Below are 12,061 nucleotides of genomic sequence, written 5' to 3'. Positions count from 1 at the left end.
CCATTTCTGATAAGCCTTCATTTTACGTTTACAAGCTCCTCTCACTTCATCAATCCACCAAGATGTTCGCTTTTTCCAATCTTTACACACAATTGTTCCTAGGTATTTCATTGCTGTTTGTACTACAACATCCCTGAATTCCACCCATTCTCTTTCGATATCCTGAAACGTTTTACAGTCTACTGTTCGAAACTTCTCACTAATCACATCCATGTACTTCTGTCTAATTTCCTCTTCTTGGAGATTTTCTACCCTTATTCGTTTGCAGACACACTTTCTAAATCATAGGCCTAGAGATACGTAGTTCACTACAGATCAGATAGTGGTCTGTATAATCGAAAAAATCCAGGAAAACTGTTACATTCCTAACAGACTTCTTGAATTCGATGTCGGCTAAGATATCGTCTATTATGGATCTGGTACCCCTAGCCTCTCATGTGTAGCGGTGAATAACCTTATGCTTGAAAAATGTATTCGTAACTGCGAAACCAATACTAGCACAGAAGTCCAGCTAAGGCTTCCCATTCCCATTAGCTTCCATATCTTCCCCACATTTATCAAAAACACCCTTTCGTATCTTTCAGTTCCATTTCCAACTTTTGCATTGAAATCGCCCATTAGCACTATCCTATCCCTGTTGTTCACTCGGACTACGATGTCACTCAATACTTCATAAAACTTGTCAACTTCATCCTTATCTTCACCTTCACATGGTGAATATACTGAGACAATTCTCGTCCTAATTCCTCCAACTGACAAATCTATCCACATCATTCGCTCATTTACGTGCCTAACAGAAACTACGTTGCGTGCAGTGGTATTCCTGATAAAGAGCCCTACCCCATACGCTGTCCTTCCCATTCTAACACCCGCCAAGTACACTTTATAATCTCCTATCTTTTCCTCGTTATCTCCCCTTACCCGAATATCACTTACTCCTAGCACATCCAGATGCTCCTCTTTGCTGACTCAGGCAGTTCTACTTTCTTTCCTCCACAATCCCTATTAATATTGATAGCTCCCCATCAAATTCCATTTCGTTTGCCAAGTTGTTTCCAAGGAGTCCCTCGCCTGTCAAATGGGAGTGGGACTCCGTTACTCCCATAGGTCTGAGGCTTGCTTAAGATGTTCTGAGCTCAGTAAATTCATGAATCAGGATGCTACCTTACTTCCACATAGTCCAAGTGAGTATCTCTCCTCTACGGGTTAGGAACCACCGTTGGATTTTATAGCCCTAGCCGCTTGAGCACAAAGAGGGCCCTGACTCAGAATATGTCCCAGATGCCCACTCCAATTCCATAGCAACTGGTATTCCACCTCTCAAGACCACTTACTAGGCCACTCAGCCGTTGCCCAGGTTTCACGAACTAGGATGTGACTACAGTAACCCAAACCATGAACCATTGAGCATAAAATTGGAGGGAAGTCCCCTGGCTATGAACGTCACACTACAAGCATTCTCCTTGTTTCCATCATTTATTACTTTGCGCTCGGAGAAGTATGACTTGTGGATACAGATTCGAACATTAGAACAATTTACAGCACCAGTGAAGCGAGTAGAAACTTCACTTCTAGCAAGATAGTCAAAGTTCTTGACTTAAATCCCGTCGAATACCTATCGGAGGAAAATTCCGCAACAAACAACTCTTCTTGTGAGCTTTCCAAAATGAATGATAATAAATACCTCTTACATGGTTTGAGAAAATTCTATACTCAATGCCACCTGGTTGCGCGGCAGTTTTTCAACCCACCCCCATAATTTAAGAGCCCTGAAGGGCCATGGCCTATCAAGCGACCGCTGCTCAACCCGAAGGTCTGCAGATTACGAGGTGTCGTGTGGTCAGCACGACGAATCCTCTCTGCCGTTATTCTTGGCATTCTAGACTGGGGCTGAGATCTCACCGTCAGTTAGCTGCTCAATTGTAATCACATAGGCTTAGTGGACCTCGAACCAGCCTTCAGGTACAGGTAAAAATCCCTGGCCTGGCCGGAAATCAAAGCCGGGGCCTCCGGGAAAGAGGCAGACACTTTATCCCTACACCGCAGGGCCGGCGTATCGGCAGTTTTTCAGGTTAACGGCTATTTTACAGCTCAATTACTCTGGACATTGTACTGATGTGGGAAATATAACTTATAGGAAACAAAGAAATGATTTTAATTGATACCTTGTGAAAATACTTATGATCTCTACATGTCCGGCTCTATGGCTAAATGCTTAGCATGCTGGGCTTTGGTCACAGGGTTCCCGGGTTAAATTCGCGGCAGGGTGGGAAATTTTATCCATAATTGGTTAATTAATGTGTCCTCGGACACATCTCGGCACTAGAAACCATACGCCATTTCATTTCATTTCATTTCATTTCATTTCATTTCATTTCATTTCATCTCTAGATACTTTAACGTATGGCCGTGAACAAATATTGTACTCAGACAAATGCGTATATCAAAACAAAGGCAGAAATATATAACATTTAATTGAGTCAGGGTCATAATTTCTCACTGAGCTTCAAAACCTACTCAATTATGAATATCTCGGTTAATCATTTACTTGGGTAGGGGAAAATGTAATCCACAGCCTGTTTTCAGTCATTCGACCGGGTCAGGAATGGAATAAATGAAGCCCCATCTAGCGGTGAGGATAGGAATTGTGCCGGCTGCCAAAGCCTGTCGCACTCCTCTGGAGCAATGATTATTGAATGGCAGATGAAATGAAATGATATTGGAGAGAGTTTCTGGAATGAAACATGACAGGGAAAACCGGAGTACCCGGAGAAATATCTGTCCCGCCACCGCTTTGTCCAGCACAAATCTTACATGGAGTGACCGGGATTTGACCCACGGAACCCAGTGGTGAGAGGCCGGCGCGCTGCCGGAGGTACTTTGGGAAAGGGAACCTACGTTATTGATACTTATATTGAGGCTATTTTGCTGATGTTCATGTCCCAGAATTTCATTATGTAATTTGTCAAGTTGGCAGAAGTGATGGGATATTAAAAATGATAATAGGGCGGCGATATTTGCTTTGTAGTGTATAGTCTTACGTTCCGCGTACTATATTGAACCCATAATTCTACGGAGAGAAAAATACTTTTTTCCTCAACATCTATTTGATATCAAGAAACTACTTTTATGTTTGAGGGCAGCCATGTTGCGCTCCTAAGAGCCCCGATGTCGCGCGGGAAGGATCTCACGGCAAGCTCGTGAAATACCGGGACACCTCGGTGGAACTCGAGTGCCCGACAATTCTTTAAATTCATGGAATTCTATACAACGAGGGATTTTGGCAATACAGTAAATAAAGAAATAAATAAGCAAAATTATTCGTACACCCTACGTGAAGACAGAGCCCCCAGGGAAAAACTTAAATGCAGTTAAGCCTAAGTACATGTCAGTATCAGATCAGTGAACTAGCTACACGTGCCAAGGTCAGGGGATGAAGAAAACGCGCGAAACGCAGGGCAGAAATAATTTATTTCCCCTGTTGTGAGTGTAGTAAAATTATAAGATTAACATCTAAAATAAGTGCAAGCCTGTCCGGAAGTCTGGGACAAGTCTCATCAAAATCGGTCTATTAGACGCAAAATTGGCAGATTTCACAATCAAGCCTCATAGTGGGGATAGCGTCCCTTCTAAGATTATAAAAGAAACCCCCCACCGTAGATTTTTCAGTGTCGATCTGGAACTTGAAGCCGCGGGAGCTTGTGCCCGTCGTCATTGGAAATTCGCGCCAGATTGTTCGACAAATAATTAAATACATGTCCGTGGCTAAGATCCACATACACGGGTAAGAAGAGAAAGTGATTAGAAAAGTTCTGAACGTTTGCCGACGAACTAGGAAAGTGTAGGCTGGTTGAAATATACACAGCAGGTTTTATTTATATCATCTCATGTAAGCTTGAAAGTGAAGAGGGTTTGGGGAAGCTATTCAGAGTAGTTCTGCTCCCTTTATCTGTTGAACACCTGTTTTATTGGAGTAACGGAGAGAAACTACTCTGGGAACGAGTCAGACAGTTGCAGTCGACTGCATAACGAGGGAAGTTCGTGGTGCAAATTACAGAGAAAGTGCCTGATTTACGTGGTAATTTTAATATCGTGTGTGAGAAGGGTAGTGTTTGTAAGAGTGAGATTTTGGAAATGAAAATGTTATCTGTGAAAATGTGCGGCTAAGCCCGAGGTCTGCTGGTGACGATGTGACCAGAATGCTGGGAATGATGCCATTGTTCAGGTCTGTCTATATTTGTATTATGTTGTAGTTAGTTATTGTTCTGTCCCAACAAATTATTTTTCAAGATGAAATGTCGGGTTGATATTCGTAATTGTCAGGCGAAAGGTGTTGTAATTTTTGGGCAGCGTGTGAAAATTTCAGTGTGTAGATTTCATGTCAAGAACGGTAAAATGCGACGGTTAAAATTGTGGTGTTAATGTTCGATGAGATATTGTCCAAAGCGTGGATTTTTTTTGGAAAGTTATAAGTGTAAATTAATCGTGGCGAATATCTTAATTTCAAATGTCAGTTGAATTCAGAAATGTTGGTCGATAATAATAATAATAATAATAATAATAATAATAATAATAATAATAATAATGTCTACCGCGGGATAAAGAAATTTTTCTATGTTAAAAGTGCCTTTAATCAGTATATTTTTACAAGGATCGCAGGCATATTTAGATAATTTCAGTGAAATTTGATAGAGTTACAGTTATTAATGGGAAGGAAATTTTTGAGACATCGTGTATATCAATGATACGAAAGGTCGCTGTGTGCTCTTGGATTCTCGAGGTCTGAATGTCGTAATAATAGTAAAGTAAGAGATATGTTTAATAATGGTTGTTGTTTTCACCAGTGGATTGAATTATGAAAAGGTGTCTTGGAAATATAAGAAAAGGGATTGAGAGCGATGAATTTATAGGTATGTGGAGATGAGAGAGAGATAGATGAAATGAAGCCTGGATTTTCAGGGATACCGCTGGAATAAAGCGAGGAGAATGAGTTTGAGACGGGCTATATTTTTGAAGAAGAAGTATTTAGGAAACAGGCTGTGTTGAGGCAGGCTGTATTGTTTCCCGCAATCAATCCGAATTTGAGACGACTGCTGTGTGAAGCACCGTAAATTTATAGAAAGATCCCAAGTGAAAACGACTCTAGTGAAATGTTAAAATCTTGGTAGTAAACGTCCAGTGATTTTGTTACGTAAAGCCTGTATGAATATTAAAATGATGCGACCTCAAGGATAAAAAGAGCACTTTGGACACACGGTTGGTGTTGTATTGAATTTGTTCACTGGATATGTCATTGATATAAATAGGTGGAAGTGACGATAGGCGATTTGTGAGTCTCGAATGCGGTAGTGATGATTATTATTTTGTAGGCATCCACTAAATGGTAAACGTGTGTTGGGAATTTTCATTTGCTTCCCTAACACTTCAGTGCACAGGCTGAGATTGTGTTCGAGGTGGAGAATCGTTCGTCACGTATATTTATTTTTGAGTTCACGTATTGTAATGAGGTAGATACTTACTGTAAATTTTGACTTGCATTCGTTTGATAGTAAGAGACGTTGGTTCCGTCGTGCGTTATTTGTCTGACCAGATTTAGTATTAAATATCGGAGTCGTTTGAAATTGCTAGTTCGCCTCATATGTTAAGGGAGGCGTAGTACGACCCACTTTGACGCCCGACGATAGGATTAGGACGTCACATGTTATCCTTGGTGTCACTGATGATGAGACGTCCTAGTTCACGCCCGACGATAGAATTTGGAAGGTATCATGTACATAGTGATTAGTGTTAGGATGTACAGATTTCAAGTGTGCCCGACGATAGGGCTGGGATGGTAGCTGTACACACTCAAGTCTCAGTTTAGATGTTTTGTTTTGTTTTTTTGAAGTGGCCTGGACGAAGGTAGCATCTACAGTATGAAATGATTATGAAGAGGGTCAATGCGTAGCTCTCCATTGAGATAACAGGACCGCTATCGACGAATGAGGGTTGTCCAAATGTTGGATATCGGCCCGATATAGATTAAATATTTTTACTGTGATTCTCCGTGCGTGTTAAGCTTTAATGACTTCGATATGTTAATTTATTTTTACGGACTTTATTGTTTCCTCGTTTTGACGTCCGTTTCGTTTGATAGTGTGCATATTGACACTTAGTGTATTAGTGTGAGACTTGAGTTGCGAATGCGGTTTCGATTCGTCAGCCAGTAACCATATTTTTATTTTCAACCCTTGTTGTATTTTCATTTTAATCATCGTTAAATTTAATTAAGTAATCACTTTATAAGTAGTGTGTTGGGACAGACAGTAAATAGATAGATCTGTACGGGTAGCATTGTTTTTCAAGGGAAAGAATTCCTTAAAGTTGTAGTAAATTTTAGCGTGAACTGGTAATTTTATTATGCATAACAAAACCATTTCTAACCTAAAAATCGGTTCGATAATAATACTTTTCAAGTGACTTTCCACTTTTTAATTAACTTCAGTGTTTGGCATTTCTTCTAAATGCATGATTAGTAAGTGTTTCCTGCATTTCGCAGTTTTGTTCCTTTAGAACGACATAACGTAAGATCCTCACGGATCCTGTTGTTGTTGGTTCCTTACGAACAGCTGTGTTGGGTGATGCACATTTAGCATCGGGATTACCTTGTCACTTAAGGGTGTCATGAATGACAAATACATGGTGGGATTTTATTTCAATTGTGAATGATGCTGTTAACTCGTAGTGAACACCATGCTTTCCCATAATATTTCGCAACCTATCCAAAGCAACTGATAGTCAGTTTGGTTCGATTAAGGGTCCATTCGGGGGGTGTTCCGTATCCGTTAAGGGTATTCGACTGGTGGATAACCTTAATTGAGAGAAAATCAGGCGTTCTACTTTTTGAAAGTCAGATTTTCCACGGATCGTGTGGATTAACTCTCAGTTCTCGTTTGGAATAATAGGTGCCCGGTTTTCAGGTCTTCCCTTTTTCAATTTTTCAGTTTCGCTGCCCACTAATATATTAACTTCTCCGAAGCAACTCTTCGATATTGTAAGAAACAAATCAACGTTATGTAATGTGACTGTGTTTGAAACATTCAAAAATCAATAATTTATAATTTTTTAAATTCAAGAATGCATATTAAATTCATAATGTTATCGTGATATTTCAATTTAATAAAAGTTAGTAAGCACATTTTGCTCCTCATTTCAAGTAGTTAGGCTCTCTTCTGAACCCCATCGTTTGGTTAAGATCGTGACCGAAATTATCCCCGCAACGACCCATGATTTAAGAGTTCTAGATTGTTCTACTGTAGCAGCCGTGGCCGACCAACGATGGAATGGTAAGTTCAAGGGTACAGTAAGAAATGTCGCACCAACTGTGGGGCTTAAGTCACGATAAGGAGGAGGTTAATATTCCACGTTGGAGGACAGTAAGAAGTCACACACCAACGTGGTGGCTTAAGTCACTTAACAGAGAGGGCTTAAGTGCAACGACCCATGATTTAAGAGTTCTAGATTGTTCTACTGTAGCAGCCGTGGCCGACCAACGATGGAATGGTAAGTTCAAGGGTTCAATATAACCATTCTGATTTAGTTCTTTTAGAATTTCGAGTGTTTTACAACAAATAAATTTAGCATACAGTACATTCCCATTAATGAACGGGCGTCCATTAATTCCGCACGTCATCCATGCACGTCATGAGGCTACATATGGCTGTCGGTGCTTGGTAGGAATATTTTCTTGCTTCAGCCGTCGAAATTGATGTACAGTAAGAGTTCAGTGAGACTGAAAGGGCCATGATTATCAGTAGCCGCCTATTTGGTCATCCCATCCGTGAACATTTCTGGCAAGTTTCAGATACCACCTTCAACAAGGAGTGAGTTAGTGGTGAAACAGAAAAGCCGGGGAGTTATAGAACCCTCAACTTGACCTGGTAATCTAAAACAATTAACAGACAGGGGCCGTCGATATCTTCGATGTGCGGTGAAGTCTAAACGGCAAGCTTCGTTATAAATCGTCGTAACAGACTTTAGAGTGGCATCTTGAAGTAAATCCAAAGCTGGGGAGGTGTTTACACTTGGATTCCATAGGCGAACTATGGTGCTAAAATCAAGGATCACTAAACTAAACGCTCGCTTCAGATTACAGCGGTGAAAAGCACGTCGCCTGAGGATTTCTGATGTCTTGTTTTTCTTTTACATTACGTTACACCGACACAGAAGGGTTTATGACGACAACAATACAGGAAAAGTCTAAGAGTGGGCCATAAATAAGGTATAGACCCAGCATTTGGCTGGTCTGAAAATGGGAAAACACGGAAAACCATCTTCAGTGCTGCTGACGGTAGGGTTTGAATCCACTATCTCCGGAATAGAAGCTAACAACTACGTGACCCAAACCGAGCACCCACTCGCTCAGTACTCTAGATTTCAATTTCCATAGACAAATGGAAGAGCATCGTGTGTAGTGTAGAGGCATTCGTCGCACTCTTGCAGCTCGTGCTAGCTCGCTTTCAACGAGCTGAATCGTTTGCGGTGAGCTGGCAGATTATATCAGAACTTCTTCATTAATTCAACCCGCCGCGTGGAGCGCAGATCACCTAGCTCGAATACAGTGGCTTTCTGGTGCGCTGGCTTACTCTAGCCTAAAGTCGGGCCCTTGTATATTCGCTTTATATGATCAGGAAGCGTAATACACATTAGCTTTCGAAGTTACATGATAACTTCAACGAAAAAAGGAAACAACACAGCGTATTAGACGTCAATATGGAGAAAGCATTGCTTCTTGACCACTTCACTAGTAAACACATTTCACATAACAATGTGATGCTCCCACAGAACTAGGGTGAGTGGAGTCATTGATCAATTGGAGCTATCTTTACTTTGAAAATAATAATAATTATGAGACTCTAAGCTTCAGTCTTTGCACCACCGACGTGGGCTCTGAAATCACAATGGAGGCACACAATTTGAATCCCTTTCATCATTTAACTCACGATGTGATGCTGTTGTTTGAATAGTGAAGATTTCTTGAGAAAATATAGAATGAATGTACACCAGCATACCTGAAGTGCTTTCAGACGTTTACGCTCCACAGCATCCAAACAGTGCACATCCAGGCATGGGTCTTCTCTTCCTAATCTTATTGTTTTAACGTCCCATAAACAAATTTTTGAGTTCGAATCCCACTGTCGGCAGCCCTGAAGATGGTTTTCCGTGGTTTCCCATTTTCACACGAGGCAATTGCTGGGGCTGTACCTTAATTAAGGCCACGGCCGCTTCCTTCCCATTCCTAGCCCTTCCCTGTCCCATAGTCGCCATAAGACCTATCTGTGTCGGTGCGACGTAAAGCAAATAGCAAAAAAAAATTAGACGGTATTCGGGGACGCCGAGATACCGGAATTTTGTCCCGTAGGAATTCCCTTACGTACCAGCAAATCTACCGACACGAGCCTGACGTATTTGAGCATCTTCAAATACCACCGGACTGAGACAGGATCGTACCTGCCAAGTTGAAGTCAATGTCCAGAGCCTCAACTTACTGAGCCACTAAGCACGACGGGGGTCTCCTCTTGAAATATGATCAGATAATGCCCCATACAACACGCTAAGTGGTGTTGGGTGTTATTTTGAATCGTCCAGTTTAGCCGTTAACGGTTTTTCCCTTAGGTAATTGTTTATCATAACGTTTAAGAAAAATGACTCAAGTTTCTCCTCAACATTTTGAGGAAGATTCTTTCCTGAATTACAACGATAGGAAAATAAATGCTTAACAGAAGGAATGTGTCTGAGGATTACCCTTCGTTCTAATTGGGTAGGGGGCCCTATATCCGGACGATTGAGGCGTTCTTGTATATTGCACATGGCAGTGAATATTTTTACCAACGAAATATATATAGTGTCATATTATATGCCTTAATGATACTGGTGGGTTTAATACATTTTGATAATATTATATACTTACTCAAAGAATATTTTAAAAAATAATTGATACAGTCCGTTAATAGGAGCAGATGCTCTTAAACCCGGATATCACTGAAACATTTTTAAAAAATGCTATTTGTTCGGGGCGTCGACCCACGTGTAATTTTTTCCCTTCACTGAAACATAGTGTGCCATTTTCCGGACATCATATTTGCCAGTTACGATGGTTTCGTTCCCCACTATTCAAACACATGCACGGTACTTTACTACTTATATTTCATATTGTTTTACAACACATTTGCCACACACAAAAACACGCTTTCATGCTGTTCCCACACAAACTTCGTGAAACCAAATCTGGCACAGGCCATACTGAATCCATGATCCCATTCGTCCAGAAACACGAGTGAAATAGTGAATACTGCAAAAACACATAAACATACATTGCCCTTATAACTTTTTATTTTTTCCTGTAACTTGGAAACCCCTCTATAAACGAAGCTGGTCAGCCTTGTGGATCATATCAAGTCTGTCCTGTTAAAAGTGCTAAATTGCCTGATAATATCACCTGATAAGGGTTCAGTCGTCATGAACTCAATACACAATGAGCTTAGAGAAATAGTTTTTGAGGGTGTGTTTTCCCTGTAACTGTATCTTCCTTATTCCACCTGGCATTCGAATAAGAAGCAAATGAGAGAAGTCGTGTGGTTGCGGGGTAAGGGGTGCGGAAGGTACGCATTGCTGCCACTCATGTCTCTATCTCAAGTCTCCAGGCCTGACAATAAACATCTGTTCCGTCCGTGGTGACTCTTGCGAACTTGGTCGTTTTTGTGAAGTTTTAAAGTGGTAGTACAATTGTGTCTTATTTATATATTTACTAGAATAAGTACTTCATAATGAACAGCTTAATAATGAACATGGGTCTGATTTTTATGTCTCTACTAATGTTCGTAATGAGGAGAGTATCTGTTACTCTTGCCGTACCTACAAGCTACCGCGACTTCCAGTCAGACGCAGATAGTATCTTGCTTTTAATGAGTAATTCCATCATCTCAGAATGTACCTACAGCACTACTGTACTGATATGTGAAGAAAAATTCATGCCCCTTTATCTTGAGCATCCCTCTAAGTTGGACTGATAGTTTGAGAAGTTACCAAACGTAAATGAGTAACAATATTTAATAATTGTCTTTATACATATCGCTGGTCTGTTTAACCTGTACAGTCAACCAGCTTTGAGTATGTCGTTGGTATGTGTTGGTGTCCGGAATTGGGAACAATCGAGCGTCCGGAAATAGGAACAAGTCTGTCCATCATTCAAATTTCGCGCCATGATGACACGTGCCGTGACCTACATATTACCACACACACACTGCCTGGTTAAGCCTTTCATCTTCAGTACTACAGATTCTCTTACTCTCAAGTTGTACATTTTCTCAATTTAAGTGAAACGATAGATCTGAATAAATATTCAGTCAAGGAAAAATATAGGAGGCGCGAGAAACGCGCGACTCCTGCCATTCATTACCATTTCACACTACTGCAAGAGTGTGCTGTCATCTACTGTAATTATCTGTTTCGAAAACACATCTGACGCTTATTTCAAATGTAAACCTCATAGACGCTACGAGTGTCCGGAAGTAGGAGCTGTCCGGATATTGGCGCCCCCTACCCCATGTTCAAGTGTCTTTCAAAGGAAAGCCGCACGAATTGTTCTGGGTGATTTCAGATAAAGCAGTAGTGTATGAAGGTGTTTGCAGACTATGGGCTGGGAAGACTTGGGTGTAAGGAGACAAGATGCTGGACTATGTGGTATGTGTCGAGATGTCAGTAGAGAGTTATCTTGGAAGGGAATTAGTATACGAATAAGCTTGAGTGGAGCTTTTAAAGGTAGGGAAGATCACAGCATGAAGGTAAATTTGGAATTATAGAGGACAAATTGGGGCAAATCGTCGCTGCCGGGACAAAACCTCCTATGTGAAATATTTTAGCTTGATCTTTGGCCGGTAAAGTTCTGTCATCTAAGGTGCAATATTGTGTGAATATGGTGAGGGCATTCTCGCTCTTCATAATGTATGTGCTGCGGGTCAGTATATCTCCAAAAATATTATCACATAGGAGGTTTTGTCCCGGCAACGACGAAATATTCATT

This window comes from Anabrus simplex, chromosome 2 (genome assembly GCF_040414725.1).
Source record: "Anabrus simplex isolate iqAnaSimp1 chromosome 2, ASM4041472v1, whole genome shotgun sequence".
Classification (NCBI taxonomy): domain Eukaryota; kingdom Metazoa; phylum Arthropoda; class Insecta; order Orthoptera; family Tettigoniidae; genus Anabrus; species Anabrus simplex.
This window is presented reverse-complemented; position numbering follows the sequence as displayed.